At 43.9% G+C, this 22614-nt stretch overlaps 1 pseudogene; it reads right to left on the bottom strand.

Moving 5' to 3' along the window:
- Positions 1-16993, bottom strand: part of LOC115459681 — a 29063-nt pseudogene extending 12070 nt beyond the window's left edge.
- Positions 16994-22614: the final 5621 nt, after the last annotated feature.

The raw sequence follows: 22614 nt of genomic DNA, 5'->3' as shown, positions 1-22614 counted from the left end.
AGCACTGGGCCAGATCAAAGGTCCTTCAAGCCCCGTATCCGGTTTTTTCAGAGTGCCCAATCCAGGTCACAAGTACCTGTGAAGGTCCCAGAACAGTAAAACAGATTTAATGCTGCTTATCCTAGAAATAAGCAGCGGATCTTCCCAAATCCATCTTATAATGGCTTCTGGACTTTTCTTTTAGGAAATTATCCAAACCTTTTTTCAACCCTGCTAAGCTAACTGCTTTTACCACATTCTCTGGCAACGAATTCCAGACTTTAAATACAAGTTAAGTGAAGAAATGTTTTCTCCAATTTGTTTTAAATTTAGTACTTAGTAGATTAATTGCGTACCCCGTAGTCCTGGTACGTTTGGATAGAGGACATTTCACCTCTACCCATTCCACAAGCAAACAAATTTTGCAAAGCAAGAGGAGAGGAAGCAGAATGTGGAAAGTCTGGTAAAGCAGCAGGAGAATCAGGAAGCAGAGCCAGAGGGAGGGAAAGGAAGGGAAGAGGGAGAGAGAAAGGAGAATGTAAAGAGATGTCAGGAAGCAGAAAATGACAAGAGAGAGGGAATGGATTGGGCAGTGCCAGGCTCATTTCTTCTTCTGTGTGTGTGTGGCATTGCCTGGCACTGCATCCCCTGCTGCCCACCTCCTGCCAGTGAGGGGAGGAGAATGAGGAAGAAGAGCCTGAGGGGCTACAGGAGGGAATGGATTGAGCAGTGCCAGGCTCACTTCTGTGTGTGTGGCATTGCCTGGCACTGCATCCCCTGATGCCCACCTCCTGCCAGTCTCCTACCTGCTCAGCACAAACCCCAACAGCCATCCTCCTGCCCTTCATCCCTGGGGGCAGATCTGGGCTTTGTTGGGTCAGTGCTGGGAAATGGGAATCAGGGTCTCCACGTGGAGAGAAGCAGGAAGGAACCCCTGGAGCAATAGGACCACCCTAGGCGGAAGGTGACAAATCACAGTGTCAGAGGGGCGGGATCTTGTCCTCCACTCCCCCTGCCTCAGAGTCTTGTGACCAATCAATGGGAGGGGCGTGGTTTCCCCTCTACTTGCATGCTGTGTTCTCAGTCTAACCTCCTTGTGAGTTACATCATAGAGTCACTTCCTGGCGGCACATGCAGTGAATGAGTGCAGAGAAAGGCAGCACCAAGGAGGTTTAATAGGTAGGAGACCAAGTGACGTCAAAAGGTTGAAGCCAGTTAGGACAATCTAAGTTTCCCCTTCCCCGCGCAGTCGTCATCACCGTACACTCAAAGCAAGTAAACCTATGAGCTTCTGCATTCAAATTGTCCTTCTTTATTGCTTGTGGCATTTTTATTAATCTCACTATATTTTCAGACATGCCGGCTTGTGCAATATACGGATCTGTACATCTACTGTCTGGAATTTTGGAAGCTAGAAATGAAATAAACATTAAATTTTGGATGTACTCTGTAGAAGTTGTTAATTTTGCAATGTATGTATGAATGCATATTCTGGTGTAATACATTTGAAACTATTTTAATAACTGTCTATACTTATGGCTATGATTTCTGAACATGTGGCATCATTAAAGGACAGACTTTTAAATGCACAGCTGGGTATATATGGTAATCTCATCTTTGTTAAATGATTCAGACATATCCATGTACTTGCTCCCACGATATAACTGAATTCTGTTATTCTGTCTCCCTGTATTTTCAAATGTAAGCCACATTGAACCTGACTTTGCTTAGGATAATGTGTGATATAAATGCAAAAAAACCTCCTTTATCCTCCATCTTTTAAGACACTGCCTATCCCGCTGGATGGTGATGGCGTAAGGAATGCAAGTTTGGTCCATTGAATACTAACTCAAAATAATCTGTTCCTTAGCTGGGCCCTTGTATTACCATATTGAAAATGTGACCATAACATGCCTCTGTGGTTATGTTCCACTAATAAGTTAAACGATTAACTGGATTTCTTGAAAGGATTATATAACCTTTGGATGCACGACTAGACACACAAACATACACTTATTTATTCAATATCACAAATCCTCATGTACAGCTACAAAACAAACTTTTAGGGTGGCTAGTGTTCACAATGAGCTCCTTTTATTATCGACCCAATAGAAATAAGAGTTTTCAGTTTGGGCACAGTAGAAGTCATCACAAGAACAAAATATAAGAAACCAATGGACTGCATTAGGGGCCTTGAGCCCATTTAGTTATGTTTAAACAAAAGAGATCTGCATGAAACAAAATATTTTATTTGACTTATAAAACCAATTGTCATAAGTACATAAGCACTGCCATGCTGGGAAAAAGACCAAAGGTCCATCAAGCCCAGCACTCTGTCTCCGACAGCGGCCAATCCAGGCCCAAGAACCTGGCAAAACCCCAAAATTTAATAATGATCGATGGACTTTTCCTTCAGGAATCTGTCCAGACCCCCTTTAAACTCAGCAAGGCCAGCTGCCATCACTACCTTCTCCGGCAATGAGTTCCAGAGTCTAACCACGCGCTGAGTAAAGAAAAGCTTCTCCAATTTGTTTTAAACCTACCACATTCTAATTTCATCGTGTCCCCTAGTTCTATTGTTGTTAGAAAGCGTAAACAAACGCTTCACATCTGTCCGCTCTACCCCACTCAAAATTTTGTAGACCTGAAACATGCCTAAAAACAGAGTGGCCTAGTGGTTAGGGTGGTGGACTCTGATCCTGAGGAACTGAGTTTGATTCCCACTTCAGGCACAGGCAGCTCCTTGTGATTCTGGGCAAGTCATGTCACCCTCCATTGCCCCAGGTACAAATAAGTATCTGTATACAATATGTAAGCCACGTTGAGCCTGCCATGAGTGGGAAAGCGCGGGGGTACAAATGTAACTAAAATAAATTAATCCATTTGTGTAAGTAAAATGTAACCTAGTAAATGATGGCAGATAAAGGCCTGTACGGTCCATCCAGTCTGCCCAAGGTAAACTCATTTTACATTGGATGCGATACTTTATACGTATACTCGAGTTTGATTTGTCCTTGCAATTCTCAGGGCACAGACCATAGAAGTCTGCCCAGCACTGTTCTTGTACTACAAGTTCTGACTAACGTCGAAGCCCCTTAAAATTTACACTCTAGCCCATCCCTATCTATTCAGTCATGATCCATGCCATAGGCGTAGTTTGACTGTTTCATTTGGGGGGGGGGGGGGGGGGGGGGGGGGGGGCAAAGATGGGGGCGGAGCATATTAGCATATTCATTTGCATATATACATATGCAATGAATATGCTATATGGAGGAAGGAATTGACACTTTACAGGCAAAATATAACAGATGCACATTTTCAAAAAGCTGACATATTTCAATTAATAAATTCTGAATAAAATAATGTTTTCTACCTTTGTTGTCTGATCATTCCGTTTTTTCTATTCGCTTTGGTCCCAGTGTCTTCTGTTTTATGCAGTGTCATTCTTTCCAGTAGGCTTCCCTCTGCTCCCCACCCTCCCTAGTCCCATCCATCTCTGCTCCTTCCCTCTGCTCCCCCACCCCTCCCAGTCCCATCCATCTCCTGCTCCTTCCCTCTGCCTCCCCCCCTCTCCCAGTCCCATCCATCTCCTGCTCCTTCCTCTGCTCACCTCCTCTCCCAGTCCCACCATTTCTTGCTCCTCCCTCTGCTCCCCACCCCTCCCAGTCCCATCCATCTTCCCTCTGCTCCCCACCCTCCCAGTCCCATCCATCTCTGCTCCTTCCCTCTGCTCCCCACCCCTCCCAGTCCCATCCATATCCTGCGCCTTCCTCCTCTGCTCCCCTCCCTCTCCCAGTCCCATCCATCTCCTGCGCCTTCCCTCTGCTCCCCCCACCCCTCCAGTCCATCCATCTCCTGCGCCTTCCCTCTGCTCCCCTCCTCTCCCAGTCCCATCATCTCCTGCGCCTTCCCCTCTGCTCCGTACCCCTCCCAGTCCCATCCCTCTCTGCTCTTCCCTCTGCCTCCCACCCCTCCCAGTCCCATCCATCTTCCCTCTGCTCCCAACCCTCCCAGTCCCATCCATCTCCTGCTCCTTCCCCTCTGCTCCCCACCCCTCCCAGTCCCATCCATCTCCTGCGCCTTCCCTCTGCTCCCCTCCTCTCCCAGTCCATCCACTCCTGCGCCTTCCCTTGCTCCCCACCCCTCCCAGTCCATCCATCTCCTGCGCCCTTCCCTTGCTCCCCACCCCTCCAAGTCCCATCCATCTCTTGCTCCTTCCCTCTGCTCCCACCCCTCCAGTCCATCCATCTTCCCTCTGCTCCCCACCCTCCCCAGTCCCATCCATCTCCTGCTCCTTCCCTCTGCTCCCAACCCCTCCCAGTCCCATCCCATCTCCTGCGCCTTCCCTCTGCTCCCATCCTCTCCCAGTCCATCCATCTCCTGCGCCTTCCCTCTGCTTCCCAACCCTCCAATCCCATCCATCTCTTGCTCCTTCACCTGATCCCCACCCTCCCAGTCCATCCATCTTCCCTCTGTCCCCACCCCTCCCAGTCCCATCCATCTTTGTTCCTTCCCTCTGCTCACAATCCCCCTGACCCATCCATTGTTGTGCCTGACCTCTCCCAATCCCATCCATCTCCTGGTCCAGCCCTCTGCTCCCCCACCCCTCCAGTCCATCCATCTTCCCTCTTGCTCCCCACCTCTCCCAGTCCATCCATCTTCCCTCTGCTCCCCACCCCTCCCAGTCCCCATCCATCTCTTGTCCTTCCTCTGCCCCCACTCCTCCCAGTCCCATCCATCTCCTGCTCCTTCCCTCTGCTCCCCTCCTCTCCCAGTCCCATCCATCTCCTGCTCCTTCCCTCTGCTCCCCTCCTCTCCCAGTCCCATCCATCTCTTGCTACTTCCCTCTGCTCCCACCTATCCCAGTCCCATCATCTTCCCTCTGCTCCCACCCCTCCCAGTCCTATCCATCTTCCCTCTGCTCCCCACCCCTCCAGTCCCATCCATCTGCTCCTTCCCTCTGCTCCCATACCCCTCCCAGTCCCATCCATCTCCTGCGCCTTCCCTCTGCTCCCCTCCCTCTCCCAGTCCCATCATCTCCTGCGCCTTCCCTTGCTCCCCACCGCTCCAGTCCCATCCATCTCCTGCGCCCTTCCCTCTGCTCACCTCCTCTCCCAGTCCATCCATCTCCTGGTCCTTCCCTCTGCTCCCCACCCCTCCCAGTCCCATCCATCTTCCCTCTGCTCCCCACCCCTCCTCCATCCATCTTCCCTCTGCTGCCCCCCCCCCCACGAGGTCCAGGATCGTGACTCCGTTTACCCCCTCTCTTCCTCCCTCCCTCCGGCGCAGGCAGCAGTCTTCTTCAACCTTTCTGTGCTCCTGGCAGCCGTAGCAATGTACACGCTGCTTTCGGTCTGCCCCGGAAGCCTTCTCTTCAAGTTCCTGTTCCCATTTCTATAGTGCAACTGGATGTAGCCAGTGCTGTACATATCATATGCAGGTAGTTTCTTTGTCCTTAAAGGGCTCGGAATCTAAGTTTCTGTACCAGGGACAATGGAGGATCAAAGACTGCTGAACTAACCATTAAGCTGCTCCTCTCATCAAAGCTATACCACACTTACTACATGTAATAGTTTCAGTTATGGGGCAACTTTGCACATCTATTCTAATGTAGGCATTTCTTCTGCTTTACCTGAAAAGGCTCAAGGCAGATTACAGATTGTAAACAATGGGACAAATTCCATTGAATAAACAATGAATCCATTTAGTCAACAGACCTACATCAGACTAGAAAATCCTTCCGATATTGAGTAAACAGAATAGTTTTCAAAGCCTTTCTAAATGTAGTACAGCATGTAATATTTCTAATATCTCTAGGTAATTTGTTCCGTAACTCTGCTCTTCTACCAATTATTGTTCTATATCTGATAATTATCTTACGACAAATAAACAAACGTGGAATCTTCAACCTCGTTTCTTGCACTGAACTTAGAGTACTAGAAATGGAAGTAGAATGAAACCCCATGAGAAAGGGACTCGGGGTCCAACTCATGTAAAAAATTGTGAACAATAATAACAGCTTAAATGAATTCTAGCTTGAACTGGAGACCAGTGCAATTTAAATCAAATAACGTATGGCGTGGTCAGTGAATTTGCCTCCACAAATCAACTTGGCAGCTGCATTTTGCACTGAAGAATCAGGTAATCCAAGCAAGACTATATTACAGTAGTCTACTCGATGCGTTATTGTAGCCTGCAATACCGTTCTTCAATGTGACTGTTCCAGAAAAGGCTTAATTCTATGGAGATGTTTGAGTTTTAAAAAAGATTTCTGAACAATTTCACCCATTACTTCCCTCACCCGTAACTGTCTTGTCTGTCTGTATCATTTAAATTGTAAGCTCTTTTGAGCAGGGACTGTCTCTTTGTGTCAGGTGTTCAGTGCTGCGTGCGTTCTGGTAGTGCTATATAAATGCTAATAATAATAATATGTGTTTTCATGCTCAAAGTAGAGTCCAGTGTTACCCCAAAGATTTTGATACTGCTCTGAAGTGAAATCTCAGCATCTGACAATTATATTGTCATGCCTGGTATCACCACATCTTTGCCCCCAACCCACAAATACTAATTTTACCGGGATAAATCTTTAAATTGTTCACTAGCATCCATCGAGAGATATGATGAAAGATGTCATCAATGCGGCAGTCTGAACTGCATTGGATTTACAGCCTGTCTCACTAACACAGACTGCTCAATAATTACTGTGGAGTCTTTTGGATTTGTAATAAGTAAATGAAAACCTTATTAGAGGAGCTAAATTCTACAATGATTAGGATATATACAATGGTTGACATATACAACGATAGCTGTATACACACAATGATTAGCTATATAAACAATCATTACATCACTGGTCTCTTCATCTAAGCAATGCCAAGAGTTTCTTAGACCAGGAAAGAAATATACATACACTATACATACAACATCACTGGTCAGGAAGCTCAGGCCCTTATCTCTTCAGCCGGGAGGTCCGTTACAGCCAAGGCTCAAAGTCTCCTTACAACCAGGAACAAACCCTCTGCACAGCACATCTGCTCACAGATGAACCCTGACTCTGCTGTGACAAGCCCTCCCTTTTTATTAGGCTCTTAGCTCATGTCCAGAGCTAAGGAAAGTTACAGAATGCTTCTAAGGAAAATTACAGAATGCTTCTCTGCTTAGGTCTGTGGGAACGTGGCTACATGCTTTCCCAAGTCCAGGTGGCCAAGCTGGGCCTGGGAAATAAGTGCCATCCTCCCCCTTCACATACCAAATTAGTTAGAGCTGTGTCTTATCTTCTGCATTCCAACTTATTTTTGTATTTACAAGAAAAGTTAATTTTGGTCAAAGACGGAGTTGAAAAACAATCTTTAAAATTCACTTCCATTACACAGTCTCTTGAAGAGTATATTATCACAGGAATTACCAACATCAACAGCATAAGAAAAGTAATTTATCTCAGCCGAGGACAATAACTGATGCAACTCACTCAAGTAGACATTAAACTAGGATAGGGGACAATGGGGAACCTGAGGGACACCCTGGTCAATATTCTATGAGTAAGAAAGAGATCCATTCCAAGCTACCTGTAGATTATGGTGTTGCAAAACCCTGCAAACCACTTATAGAAAGTATCTGACACTCCCAAATAAGATAATCAAATCAAAAGAGTGTCATGATTTACTAAGTCAAACAGATCTAACTGCCTTTGTCTAAATTACATCTTAGGTCTGTCAATAATGCTAATAGCACTGTTTCTGTGTTAAGTCAAGGCGGAAACCCAACTGTCTAATAGATGATGCTGGTGTAAATAATCCTGTAATTGTATCCCAAGTAATGCCTCAGGTCTATAATTTAAGTATTGTTTAGAATCTAATGTTGGTCCCTTTAATAAAGGGGTTTACACAATATAAACTAATTGAACATGCATGTTCCTTCCTTTAAAAGTTGATTCACTAAGGCCCCCTTTTATCAAGCCGCGGTAATGCTGACAAAGCTCATTCACTTTGAATGTGTTCTGTCGGCATTGCTGTGAGGGCAGCTGTATATTCCTTCCTATACTAGGCCTGTAATGTGGCTCTGCTGGCATCAGCATATTTTTAGTTCCTTCCTGCAGCTGCATGTAAGCTACAGTGCTTTCTCAGTAAATGCAAAGTACATGTTACATAATAAGGTGACTCTTAGGAGGAACTGAGGTTATGCGGGCCCATATATGGCAGATACACATGGATATAACCTTGGTGGTGATGAAAGACTGAGGACTCTGCAGACTCCAAGATGTTCCAACAGAAATATGTGTTCAGAGAGGAAGGACACCAGGTGTTTCATACTATTTATTTGTAGCCGGTTTTCCACGCTGTGATCACGGAATTAGCCAATTGCCACAACGTGTGCATGTGAACACAAGACGAGAGGATGATACAATGTAGGAAATTGCCATTTATGTATACATATAAAAAATAACAGAATATTACAGGAAAATCCATATATTGATCCCAAGTTAGTTTAGGAGAAATCACATGATTTAGGAGAAACGAAACTTACAACAGTATATATGTGATGGCTAGGAAGGTTTTTGCTGAGCAGTTTTGTTATTTATTTATTTATAGCATTTATACCCCGCTCGATAGCAGGTTTCAGTGCGGCTGGCTACTGGGTGACAACCTGCTCCAGAGAATGGCTTGATAAAAGGGGGGCACGTACAGGCAACTTATCAAGCTGTGTTTGAACATTTCTTTCAATCAAGCGATGGGAAATATTCTATAGCTTGTCACATTTTCTTGGTTTCTGTCTGCATTTCTTGATACTGGAGGATCTTCGCTCTCTCCATGCAATTCATAAAGTAATCGCTCAGGACTGACACCTCTATAATCAATGTTAATGTTTTTTATTGGTCAGGATGGGGATATTCCAGGTTATCATAACCTCTGTTTTCCTCAATTTTTTTCAGGATCATGATTCCGATGCTTTTCTGGTACATTTATCTTGTAATTTTATATATTTATAAGAATTTAATAGTCCATTGCACAGTGATGCTTCTAGGCAGTTTACATAAAATCATTAAAAAATAAAATAAAAATAAGCAAAGGAAACAAAAACTCAAGATTTTACAGAGTTGCCAGTGAATGAGATGTGCCACCTTGCTATGCCTTTCTGTATAAAACATTACTGCCACCAGCACTTCACAGCCAGCTATGAGATGTCAATTGTACCAGTTTTTTCTCTCTACTCGCTGTGAACCATCTAGTCCATAATCCGCCGTCCTGGGCTACAGCTATCAATCTCTCATCCATAGCTTTCAGTTCTCCTCTCCTTAACTATTCATGTGTCCGGGCTTGATCCCTGTACATTTCCTGGAGTAACACTTATCTTTCCCACTCTATTTGAACATTCCGAAAGAAGGCTTTACCACATTCAGTGCATGTACATGGTTTCACTCCTGAATGGCTTCTGCACTGTGAAGTATACTTTCTAGCTGAAGCCTTTACCACACTTACCCCCGTTTACAAAGTCGAGGTAGCGGCTGTCGGTGTAGTAAAAAAATGGGCTGGATCTATATTGCCAGGCATATTTGTAAATGGAGGAGGGGGGGGGTTAATACATTTAGGGGTTCCTTTACTAAGGTGCACTACTGGATTTCAGTGCGTGCTAAATGCTAAAATGCCCCTAGGAATATAATGGGCATGAGCATTTAACAAGTTCTAAATTAGTGCACTTCTAGCTAAAGTTTTTACCACACTCAGTACATACATATAGTTTCACTCATGGCAATTTCTCCAGATGAGTTAGTTTTCCACATACTATGACAGGAATGAACCTCACTCCTAGGCCAGGGTATGTGGAGTAGGATCTCAAGTTTACTGCTAACATTCACTGTAGAACTTCCATCATACTACAGAGAGCTTCCTTTCGGGGTTCATAAAATGTAACATGTACAGGCAGCCTATGCAGGTGTGGTTGGAAATTCTTTTCGATGAACCCTGTAGCTCTCAACATGATAAAAAATAGGTCTGGATTCTTCTGCCACATTTTCTTGTTCTCGGACTGCATTTGTTCCTGCCTCAGGATCTTCTGTCTCTCCATATGATTCACAGGGTAATTGGATTTTCTGGTGTCTTTCCCAGTGAAGCTTTTACCACACTCAGTACCTGTAAGTTGTTTCAGTCCTGTGTGGGTTTTCTGAAGTGTGTGGTCAGAGTTTGCTTTCTACTAAAGCTTTTGCATGAATAACATAGAAATCACTTCTCTCCTGTGTGGATTCTCTGGTGTTTGGTCAGTGCTCCCTTCTCATTAAAACTTTTACCACACTCAGTGCATGAAAATGGTTTCACTCCTAAATGGTTGTTTTGGTGTCTTATAAGTTTTGCTTTCTGAATGAAACTTTTACCACACTCACTACACGTAAATGGTTTCTCTCCTGTGTGGCATCGCTGGTGATTGGTCAGCGTTCCCTTCTCAGTAAAGCTTTTACCACACTCACCACATGTAAATGGTTTCTCTCCCGTGTGTTGTCTCTGGTGTCTGTTCAGTATTCTCTTCTCAATAAAGCTATCACCACACTCACTACATTGAAATGGCTTATCTCCTGTGTGGATTCTGTTGTGTACAGTCAGATATCCCTTTCTACTAAAGATTTTACCACACTCACTACATTTAAATGGCTTCTCTCCTGTGTGGATTCTCTGGTGTATGGTCAGATATCCCTTTCTACTAAAGCTTTTACCACACTCAGTACATGTATATGGCTTCTCTCCTGTGTGGAGTCTCTGATGTATGGTCAGTGCTCCCTTCTCAATAAAGCTTTTACCACACTCATTACATGTAAATGGTTTCTCTCCTGTGTGGACTCTCTGGTGTGTGGTCAATGTTTCCTTTCTACTAAAGATTTGCCACACTCACTACATGTAAATGGTTTCTCTCCTGTGTGGACTGTCTGATGATTGGTCAGTGTTCTCTTCTCAGTAAAGCTTTTACCACACTCAGTACATGTATATGGCTTCTCGCCTGTATGGATTTTCTGGTGTGTGATCAGTCCTCCCTTTGAACTAAAGCTTTTGCTACACTCACTACATGTAAATGGTTTCTCTCCCATGTGGAGTCTCTGGTGATTGGTCAGTTTTCCCTTCTCAGTAAAGCTTTTACCACACTCACTACATGTAAATGGTTTCTCTCCAGTGTGGACTCTCTGGTGATTGGTCAGTTTTCCCTTCTCAGTAAAGCTTTTACCACACTCACTACATGTAAATGGTTTCTCTCCCGTGTGTTGTCTCTGGTGTCTGTTCAGTGCTCCCTTCTCAGTAAAGCTTTTACCACACTCACTACATGTAAATGGTTTCTCTCCAGTGTAGACTCTCTGGTGATTGGTCAGTGCTCCCTTCTCAGTAAAGCTTTTGCCACACTCACTACATGTAAATGGTTTCTCTCCTGTGTGGAGTCTCTGGTGTTTGGTCAGTGCTCCCTTCTCAATAAATCTTTTACCACACTCACTACATGTGAATGGCTTTTCTCCTGTGTGGATTCTGTGGTGTACGGTCAAATATCCCTTTCTACTAAAGATTTTACCACACTCACTACATTTAAATGGCTTCTCTCCTGCATGGATTCTCTGGTGTATGGTCAGTGTTCCCTTTTTACTAAAGCTTTTACCACACTCAGTACATGTAAATGGTTTCTCTCCCGTGTGTTGTCTCTGGTGTTTGGTCAGTGTTCCCTTCTGAGTAAAGCTTTTACCACACTCACATGTGAATGGCTTCTCTCCTGTGTGGATTCTGTGGTTTACGGTCAAATATCCCTTTCTACTAAAGATTTTACCACACTCACTGTATTTAATGGCTTCTCTCCTGTGTGGATTCTGTTGTGTACAGTCAGATATCCCTTTCTACTAAAGATTTTACCACACACACTACATTTAAATGGCTTCTCTCCTGTGTGGAGTCTCTGGTGTTTGGTCAGTACTCCCTTCTCAATAAAGCTTTTACCACACTCAATACATGTAAATGGTTTATCTCCTGTGTGGATTCTCTGGTGTCTGTTCAGTGTTCCTTTCTCAGTAAAGCTTTTACCACACTCACTACATTTAAATGGCTTCTCTCCTGTATGGATTTTCTGATGTGTGATCAGTCTTCCCTTTTTACTAAAGCTTTTACCACACTCACTACATGGAAATAGCTCAATGGTGTGGATTCTCTTGTGTTTTGTGAAGTGTTCTTTCTGACTGAAGCTTTTATTACAGTCTGTACAGGTAAATTGTTTCATTTCAATGTCAGTTTTCGGGTGGTCTCTGAGACTGTCTGTAGTGAAGCTTTTACCAAGCTCAGTAGATATAAATGGTTTCACTGCTGAATAAAGTTTCTTGCGAATTGTGAGGTTTCCTTCCCAACAAGCTGTATAAGTGTCTGATTCCTCACCCGTTTGAGTTTTTTGATGATCTGTGACTGCTTCCTCTTGACTAAAGCTTTTCTGACGTTCAGCACTTGAAACTGAACTCTGTCCTTGGTGGAATTTTGCATTTTTTGTAAAATGTTCTTCCTTCTTGGAGTTTTTCTCACTTCCAGGACATGAAGATGTTCTCTGATCAGTGATGTTTTTCTTATATTTTAAAATGTCTGCTTTGTTTGTAAAGCTTTTCCCATGTTCTGTACTTGTACACATTCTACTTTCTTTATTAGTTTTCTTGGGTTGCATTAGCTGTTTCTTCCTACTGAAACCTTTCCCACATTCAGAACTTGTAAAATGTTTCCCTTTTAAGTCTGTTTTCTGTTGTCCCTGTAGTTCTCTCTTTTGACTGACATTTTTCCCACTGTCCGTAGATGTAGACGGTCTCTCTTCAGTATCAGATCTGTGATGTGATTTTAGATCGACATGATTGCTGAGGAATATCTCACAAATATCAAAGGAACAGCTTGGATTTCTCGTCTGGTTTCTCTCCTCTTCCCCTGTCTCTATGATATTACTTGTACCTTTTTCACACAGAGCTGAGCCTCCTGGTGAAGGTTTTTGTTTATTTTGATTGTTTCCCTTTTCTCCCCAGTCAGAACAGGAATAAGTCTGCTCATTCTCTCTTTCTGATAACATCTTTTCCCCTTCAGGCTTCTCACTGACCTTCCAGTTATGTGTCTCTGTATTACTATTTTCAGGCTCCTCTTTTTCTAAAGAAAAAAACAGCATTAAAAGACATAAAAAACAAAGCTACAATCCAAACGTATCATAGGAACAAAAGCAGCAATGATGAGTCAGTAAATGGACAAACAATCCACCTAAAGCCACCTAGGTACATATTTTATATATACAGTGCACTCCATTTAAGTGCACGTCGGATAAGCGCATGCTCGGTTTCACTGCTTGCTGTACTTGATGTCAATCCCAGTCAAATTTCACGTGTCTTGAAGCAAAAAGATCAGCTTCTGGAAGACTGCCAAAACAATACAAATCCACACAGGAAACGTAAACGGGCGGGAAAAGCTGAAGAGGTAAAAGATGCTCTTCTTCGGTGGTTTTCTCGAGTCAGGAGCAGACAGTTTCCTGTCAGTGGTCCACTGCTTATGGAGAAAGCTAACCAGCTAGCTGAAAGTCTTGGACTAACTGAATTCAAAGCCACTGTTGGATGGTTGGAAAGATGGCAGGAGAGGAACAACATAAATTCAAGAAACAGCTTGGTGAGAAACAAGATGACTTTGGTGCTGAAAATTGGGTTGTTTCAGTTCTTCCTACCATCTTGAACGAGTTTGCACCTCGTGACATTTTCAGTGCTGACGAAAAAGGTCTCTACTGGCAAGCGATTCCTGATGGAACACTTGCATTCAAACATGCCAAAACTACTGGAGGAAAAAACGTTGAAGGACCGACTGACGATCCTCCTTTGCTGCAATATGGATGGGAGTGAGAAGTTGGAACCCCTCGTCATTGGAAAGAGCAAACAGCCCCGTTGCTTCAAGAAAGTTAAGCGACTTCCTGTGTCATACGAGGCTAATGCAAATTCATGGATGACTGGGGAAATTTGGAAACAATGGCTAAAGAAGTTAGACACTAGAATGCGGGCACAAAAGCATCAGATTTTGTTGCTTTGTGATAATTGTGTTGCACACAGGGATGATGTCAGGCTGTCTAACGTCAAGGTGGTCTTCCTGCCACCAAACACTACCTCTCTGATCCAACCTATGGATCAGGGAATAATAGCCAATTTCAAACAACATTACGTCGTCTGCTGAGCGTTATGGATGACCAGACTGGCAAGGATAAACGTGCTCTTGAACTGGCTCGTAATCTATCACTGTTGGCAGTGCTGTAGCGAGGGTGCCTGACACCCGGGGCGGGTCGCCACTGCGTACCCCCCCCCCGGGTGCAGGGCACGGCGCACCCCCCCCTCCGGAGCGCACCCCCCCCCCCCCGAAACACACTCTCTCTCCCCCCCGAAACGCACCCTTACCTTGCAGCAGGGGGCAGGCGGGAGGACCGATCCGCCCCAGTGCACGTCACTGGGAGCTGCGTCGGCTCTGCTGCTTCTCTGCTTTCTCTGCCCGGGAACAGGAAGTAACCTGTTCCGGGGCAGAAAGAGCAGGGAACCAGCGAGCTGACACCCCCCCCTCCCCAGCGGCGTGCACCCGGGGCGGACCGCCCCACCGCCCCCCCCCCTTCCTACGCCACTGACTGTTGGATTTCCTACATATGCAGACAGAAGCCTGGAATCATGATACATAGGCAACCATTGTGAACTGCTACAAGCGGGCAAGTTTTGTTAAGGATGTGGAGAGGGACGAAACAGGTGCAGCTGTTGCAAACACGTCAGATGAACAGGTTATTGACATCCCAGCCGGTGTTACTGAAGAGGAGTTTCATCGCTACGCACAATCTACAAACAGCTGAAGACAGCACTGGTGTCGAGATATGCGCCTACATGCAGGCAACAACAGCTGATGAAGAAACAGATGAAATGAGCAGCGAGGCACATGCTGACGAAATTCAACAACCTCCTCCTGTCACTTTTGCAAGAGAGCTGAAGAGTCTCAACACCGTGCTGGCCTATCTGGAGGCCACTGGATGTCAGTGCTATGACAGCTTTTACTGTCTGGCAGACGCAGTCTACGGAATTTACAGACCCAATAGCATACAGAGGACTATAACTGATTACTTCAAGTAAGCCTTACGTCAGTTAACGGAGACTGTATAACGTCAGTACTGTACATATGTTTATCAGATGTCTAGCTTCTTTGGGTAACAATGGTTAAGTGCACGCTCCAGTTAACTGCATGCATTTCTTTGGTCCCAGACCCTTGCACTTAAGCGGATTGCACTGTATATATATTTTTTTTGGGGGGGGGGGTGGTGGTGCGGGAGAGGTTATGTGTTTTGTTCTTAGTTATGTGCATAGGGTATTGTAAGAAGATCCTTATATCCCTTTATTTGTGTTTATCTTTAAGGGGATTGTTTGTCCTTTTACAATTTATAATTTTACTCCTGAATGTCAAAACATGTTGGGCTGACGAACTAATAGAAAAAGTACTTTGGACATAGAGTTTCCACTACTTATAAGGCTGTTTGGATTTCTTAAACGATTTTAAGAAACAATTACTGCCTCCTCATACTTGAAAGGTATATAACTACACTAGTAAAAAAAGGCCCGTTTCTGACAAATGAAACGGGCGCTAGCAAGGTTTTCCTCAGAGTGTGTATGTTTGAGAGAGAGTGCACCCCAGCTGACCTTGTTACTTGTTAATCACCCAGGGCAACCACTCCAGGTGCCAAACCGGATATCTCTGCCACCTCAAGTTTCCGGCTGGAGGCTTCAATTAGAACGTTGGAGGTGCCTTTTACATACAGAGAAGATAAGTATTGCCATACTGGGACAGACCAAAGGTCCATCAAGCCCCGCATCCTGTTCCAACAGTGGCCAATCCGGGTCACAAATACCTGGCAAGATCCCAAAAAAGTATAAAACATTTATGCTGCTTATCCTAGTAATAAGCCACGGGTTTTCCCCAAGTCCATTTTAACAATGGTCTACGGACTTTTTCTTTCGGAAGCTGTGCAAACCTTTCTTAAACCCCGCTAAACTAACTGTTTTTACTACATTTACACGCCCACACTACCGAGCGCTACTTACATTTGTAAATGCCCCCTTAGTAATACACAGACCCCTTTACATTCCCTCGATGCAGAAAATACAACATATCACCAGAGATGCAGATAGAATACATGATCTCACTCAAGTTGATATTTAAAAGCTCCTTTTGGTCTTTCCACATAGGCGTAAGAATAGCCATCGAGTCCTGATTCTGTCTCCAACGGTGGCCAGTCTGGTCACAAGTGCCTGGCAGATCCCAAAAAGTGGATCTATTTCTCATGGTTCATTGTCCACAGACGAGCAATGGCTCTGCCAAGTCTACCTGACTAAAAATGTTTTTATGGATTTTCCTCTTTTGAACCCGTCTATCGTAGTTCCTTTGATCACATCCTCTGGTGCAATGCACAGTTTAATTATGCGCTGCGGGTAAAACAACCTTTTTACGTTCTCTTAGGCTTCCGTGGTGGGCGTCCTGTTGTGGTTGTTCTGGTCTTGCCGTGTTTGAATAAATGTAATCGACGTTTCATTTATTGTACTGTGACTTTTTATTTTTATGTTTTTATTTTTTACAATTAATATGTAAGTTTTTACTATATAATTTATATTTTCTGTACTAATAGTGTTAATGCTTATTTGTATGTATAGACCCCAGACGCAGACACTTTGCTGAAACACAGGCCGTGCCAGGTCCTTCAATAAACTTGCTTCCTTCTGCCTAAGGCTTTGCCTGTCAGGTCCATCCATGGTCCATTTGACTTCTGTTGTGTTGTTTGGTTTCTGTTGCTGACTCCCTCTTGCTTGCTTGCATTGTATATAGAGTGGGTCACCTCGCCATCGCTCATTAGGTCACCCAAGGCATCCTGCACTGAGACTCACCCACTGCCAGTCACTCCTTAATGTGATTGAGAAGGGATTTTAACAGGGGGAATAAGAGGAAATCCTTACCTAGAGACATCAGAGTCTCATAATTCTCCTTCATCACCTCCCTCCAAAGCTCCTTCTGCCCTTCATCTAAATACTCCCACTCCTCCTGGGAGAAAGAGACAGTGATGTCCTCAAACGTCACCCGCATCTGAAACACAAACCAGAAACATAGTCAGGGACACAGGGAGGTGCTCAGAATGCATTAGATTTCAGCTCCTGACATGTTACCTCCCTCTTGCCTTTGTTTTGGGTTTGTAGCTGCACATATTAAAAAGAATTGCTTTATCTATAATATGTTTTGTGTAGAATTCTTCCGGCATAAACACTCGGCTCTTCTATGCTCTGGGACTGATTCCACCTAAGCTGTCTCCCAGCTGAGGCTTGAATCCCGCCCCCCCCCCCCCCCCCCCCAGCATTCTCAGTCTCCAACTAGTATGAACCCCTCCCTAAGAAGGATAAGACCCCCAGCTTTATTTCTCTTTTACCTCATTCCAGCATCCCCACCTACTCTGCCAGGTCTTTCACCATTCCGCCCAGTGCGCACACATCCCATGACTCTCTGTCAATCTGTCGTCCCCCCACCACACACACACACAGTAAAGATACCCAGAGCTCTCTCTCATATCTTCCCCATTGCATCCATACACTAGTTCTCCTTCTGAAATCCCTGTTGCCCCCAGCATACCTCAGAATACCCCCCACCCCACACAGCCCCCTGCTCACAACCCACCACAGCTCTCTCAACCTCTCCAGCATCCTAGCCGTCCCAAACCCACCCTAACGCACACAGACCCCCGCAGCTCTTTCTGAATGCTGCCAATACATCTCTGCTCTCTGTCTCCCTCCCTCGGTACATACATCCACCTACACCCAACTACTCCCCCCACCTATGGAATCCCCCAAATTCAGCCACGGTACTGCACTCACATATTTCACCCATGGCACCCCCCCGGCTTGCCCTCCTTCTCCCTATCCACACTTTCAGTGTTTACACCCCTCCTCAGCTTGCCATTTCCATCCCCTCTCTCACTCCCTAAGCAGTACTGCTTGACTTGACCCATTCATTATCTCTTAATTCCCTCCTTCCCCGATGCCCTACACAAGTGCTGCATGCCAGATCCTGCTCGTCAGCTGACTTTGACTGCTAAATTTGAACCATGGTTCAAATTCAGCCATCAGAGCCAGGGCAGCAGAGGAGCAGGACATAACTCAACATGCAAATGTTCTCCTCCTTCCCCTCTGTTTGTGGTGAGTGTCAGAGAAGTAGAGGACAAGAAATTAAATGGAACACGAGGTGGTGCCACAGGAGGGCAGGTGCGTTACTTGGTGGGGGGAGCGAGAAGGATTCAGTTTGTGAGTTCTGGGGGAATCAACATTGACAGTTTCAGCACCGGCTTCACCCCGTGCAGAATTTCCTCAGGAATAAGATGGTGCACCTCACACTCACTTCTGTTACTGCCAGAGAAGAAAGGAAGACGTTTACGTCTTTATTAATTTAAAAAACTAGCTCCAAGGTTCTCGGCAGATTACTTAATCACATACGTAATTTAAAGGCAAACTTGAAATTCCGAACAAATTTACAAAATATCTTCAAACTCAAAATACTGAAATAAGTACTAGACCATCACTCAACCTGCAAATTGGTGGGAAAATGTGGGATACAAATGCTACAAATAAAATTCATCATACCAGCTGTAAGTCGGCATAAATACCCATGTCCCGAGCTCTTTTTTCAATTCTTTAATATTTCTTATTCGCATTGGCAACTTGTTCTGGTAAACCAGCAATGTAACAAATCTTACTTCTATCTCAACAGAACGATATAGGAATTGATTCATTTTCAAACTGAAACACTGTAGAATTATCAGGTGCATCACGTGTTGTAAGTAATCAAATCTGAGTCTTGTTAACAATTTAATTTCGGACTATTTGCAGACACCCAGACGTTAACAGATTGCATTATTAATCTGAATCTGGCAAATGTATCTCCAACACTTTTCTCCAATGGAATCAAACTATCTTGTCTACATATAGTCTGAATTGTACACCAAAACAATTAAGCAACCGACTAAGAGGTATTAAAGAACAGAAGAGACACCAGTTATTAAAGACTTGATTCTGACACATCATTACCCTGTATAACACAAAAGCCTCTACGTTCCATTTCAATACCGTACCCCATATTCCAATAGATTTCAATCTGGTTATCAGAATGACATGATCGGTGGTATCAAATGCTGCTAAAACATTCTAAAATACCAACCAAAACGTTGCCCATTACAGTACGTGTCACATCAAACAATGATGATAACAAAGTCTCTGTATCATGAAAGGAACGAAAACCAAATTGATTAGGATCCAAATCTTATGTAAATCCACAAAAATGAAGTGTTACTGTCAGAGATTTATGTCCTGAGCAATAAACATTTCTCTCATTTCAATCTTACTATCACCATCCACAGTCAGACAATTCTGTACATAACATAAGCTAAACTTACAGCACTGGGACAGATCAAAGGTCCTTCAAGCCCCGTATCCGGTTTTTTCAGAGTGCCCAATCCAGGTCACAAGTACCTGGGAAGATCCCAGAACAGTAAACAGATTTACATAAGTACATAAGTAATGCCATACTGGGAAAAGACCAAGGGTCCATCGAGCCCAGCATCTTGTCCACGACAGCAGCCAATCCAGGCCAAGGGCACCTGTCGAGCTTCCCAAACGTACAAACATTCTATACATGTTATTCCTGGGATTTTGGATTTTTCCGAGTCCGTTTAGTACGGTTTATGGACTTTTTAAACTCTGCTAAGCTAACCGCCTTCACCACATTTTCCGGCAATGAATTCCAGAGTTTAATTACACGTTGGGTGAAGAAACATTTTCTCCGATTTGTTTTAAATTTACTACACTGTAGTTTCAATCGCATGCCCCCTAGTCCTAGTATTTTTGGAAAGCGTGAACAGACGCTTCACATCCACCTGTTCCACTCCACTCATTATTTTATATACCTCTATCATGTCTCCCCTCAGCCGTCTCTTCTCCAAGCTGAATAGCCCTAGCCTCCTTCGTCTTTCTTCATAGGGAAGTCGTCCCATCCCCGCTATCATTTTAGTCGCCCTTCGCTGCACCTTTTCCAATTCTACTATATCTTTCTTGAGATGCGGCGACCAGAATTGAACACAATACTCAAGGTGCGGTCGCACCATGGAGCGATACAACAGCATTATAACATCCTCACACCTGTTTTCCATACCTTTCCTAATAATACCCAACATTCTATTCGCTTTCTTAGCCGCAGCAGCACACTGAGCAGAAGGTTTCAGTGTGTTTATCGATGACGACACCCAGATCCCTTTCTTGGTCCGTAACTCCTAACGTGGAACCTTGCATGACGTAGCTATAATTCGGGTTCTTTTTTCCCACATGCATCACCTTGCACTTGCTCACATTAAACGTCATCTGCCATTTAGCCGCCCAGTCTCCCAGTCTCGTAAGGTCCTCTTGTAATTTTTCACAATCCTGTCGCGAGTTAACGACTTTCAATAACTTTGTGTCATCAGCAAATTTAATTACCTCGCTAGTTACTCCCATCTCTAAATCGTTATAAATATATTAAAAAGCAGCGGTCCTAGCACAGACCCCTGAGGAACCCCACTAACTACCCTTCTCCATTGTGAATACTGCCCATTTAACCCCACTCTCTGTTTCCTATCCTTCAACCAGTTTTTAATCCACAATAGGACATTTCCTCCTACCCATGACCCTCCAATTTCCTCTGTAGCCTTTCATGAGGTACCTTGTCAAACGCCTTTTGAAAATCCAGATACACAATATCAACCGGCTCCCCTTTGTCCACGTTTGTTTACTCCTTCAAAGAATTGAAGTAAATTTAATGCTGCTTATCCTAGAAATAAGCAGCGGATCTTCCCAAATCCATCTTAATAATGGCTTCTGACTTTTCTTTTAGGAAATTATCCAAACCTTTTTCAACCCTGCTAAGCTAACTGCTTTTTTTTTTTTAATTTTTTTAATTTATCAATTTTCAAAAATTTACAAGCAATTACTACTTCAATAAGAGAAAAAACAGTCAGAAAGTCTTAAAGTAACATAGTTTGAAAGTAAGATGAATGACTTAAATTAGACCACCACATTAGGAGGACATGAGCCGTTATTAACTTGGAAGATAAGATTCTTACATATTATTTAAAGAAAGCTAATTATACTCCATACTTGCCTTTTCCATAAATTACCCATTCGGAAGTGCTCAGTCTGTATGACACAGACCGACATTACAATATTTTTTTTGGTCTATAAATTGTTTTAAATGCTCAGGGGAAAAAAGAAAACATATTTTTACACCCAAATATTTTATATTACATTTGCATGGATAGTTTAAATTAAAGACTGCGCCTAATGCCAAGACATCAGGTCTCACTGCAAGAAAGTCCTTTCTTCTGGCCTGAGTTTGTTTTGTTACGTCTGGGAATACCCAGATTTTCCCTCCATAAAAGGGAGCCTGTAAGTTTCTTAAGGCCATCTTTCTCACTAAATCCAAATCTTGTTGAAATATACAAGATATCAATAAAGTTTTTCTCTCCGTTGTAGATGTAATAGAGGATTCTAGTAAGTCTGTAACATTCAAATCGCCTTGTGGTTGAATGTCACTATTCTTTTTTTGTAGGTAGGTAATACATTTATTCACAGGAGGTATATTATCAGAAGAAAATTTCAAGTTTTCCACCAAATATTTCTTAAATATCTCCAATGGAGAATACACTGGTGTACAGGGAAAATTTAATAAGCGAAAGTTTAACCTCCTGTTATAATTCTCAAAGTACTCCAATTTGTTGTTTATGGTATTTGTATCTTTATCAGCTTAGTAGAAATTTCTTTCAATTTTGCATTTTCTGCTGTTAGATGGTTAATCTTATCAGTTAGTTTCGTCTTTCATCGATGCAAATGAGACAGTTAAATCCTGAACATTGCTCACCAAACCTTCCATCTTGCACGTTGATGCCTGAACAGTCTGTAGCGTTTCTCAAATCGCCTCAAGGGTAACCGACGCAGTGGAACCCTTACATGGGTTCTGCATTGTTTGAATGAAGAGTCCCAGCTGAAAAAGGGACCTCAGCAGGAACCCCAACTGCAGGCCCCGTTCGTGTGTTTCTTTCTTCGCTCTCGCGAGGACTAGAGCACCCCTGCTGTCGGGTTCTGCTGGCTGCGGCGGAGGGTAATGCGGTGGAGGGGACAATGAAACGTCCTGTCCCAAGAGTTCGGACTCTTCCTGGTCCGGCAACTCAGCAGGACCTCCTGCCGCTGTAAGTGAGGAGCACACGAGGTAGGTCTCCAGAGTGGGCTGGTTCGGTGTCGAAGTTAGTGCCGGTTGGGTCTTGGCTCTAACCAAACCCTTCCTCTTCATATGCGGCATACTATATTCACAGAAGAAATGTTTCCTGAAGAAAAAAAAACCTCGAAGAGAAGGGTTCAACCGCTCAAATCTCCGGAGCTACTCGTGGAGCATTGTCAAAGCCGCCATCTTGCTCCGCCCCTAAGCTAACTGCTTTTACCACATTCTCTGGCAACGAATTCCAGACTTTAATTACAAGTTTAAGTGAAGAAATGATTTCTCCAATTTGTTTTAAATTTAGTACTTAGTAGATTCATTGCGTACC

The sequence above is a fragment of the Microcaecilia unicolor genome, unplaced genomic scaffold (assembly GCF_901765095.1).
Source record: "Microcaecilia unicolor unplaced genomic scaffold, aMicUni1.1, whole genome shotgun sequence".
Classification (NCBI taxonomy): Eukaryota; Metazoa; Chordata; class Amphibia; order Gymnophiona; family Siphonopidae; genus Microcaecilia; species Microcaecilia unicolor.
This window is presented reverse-complemented; position numbering and strand designations above follow the sequence as displayed.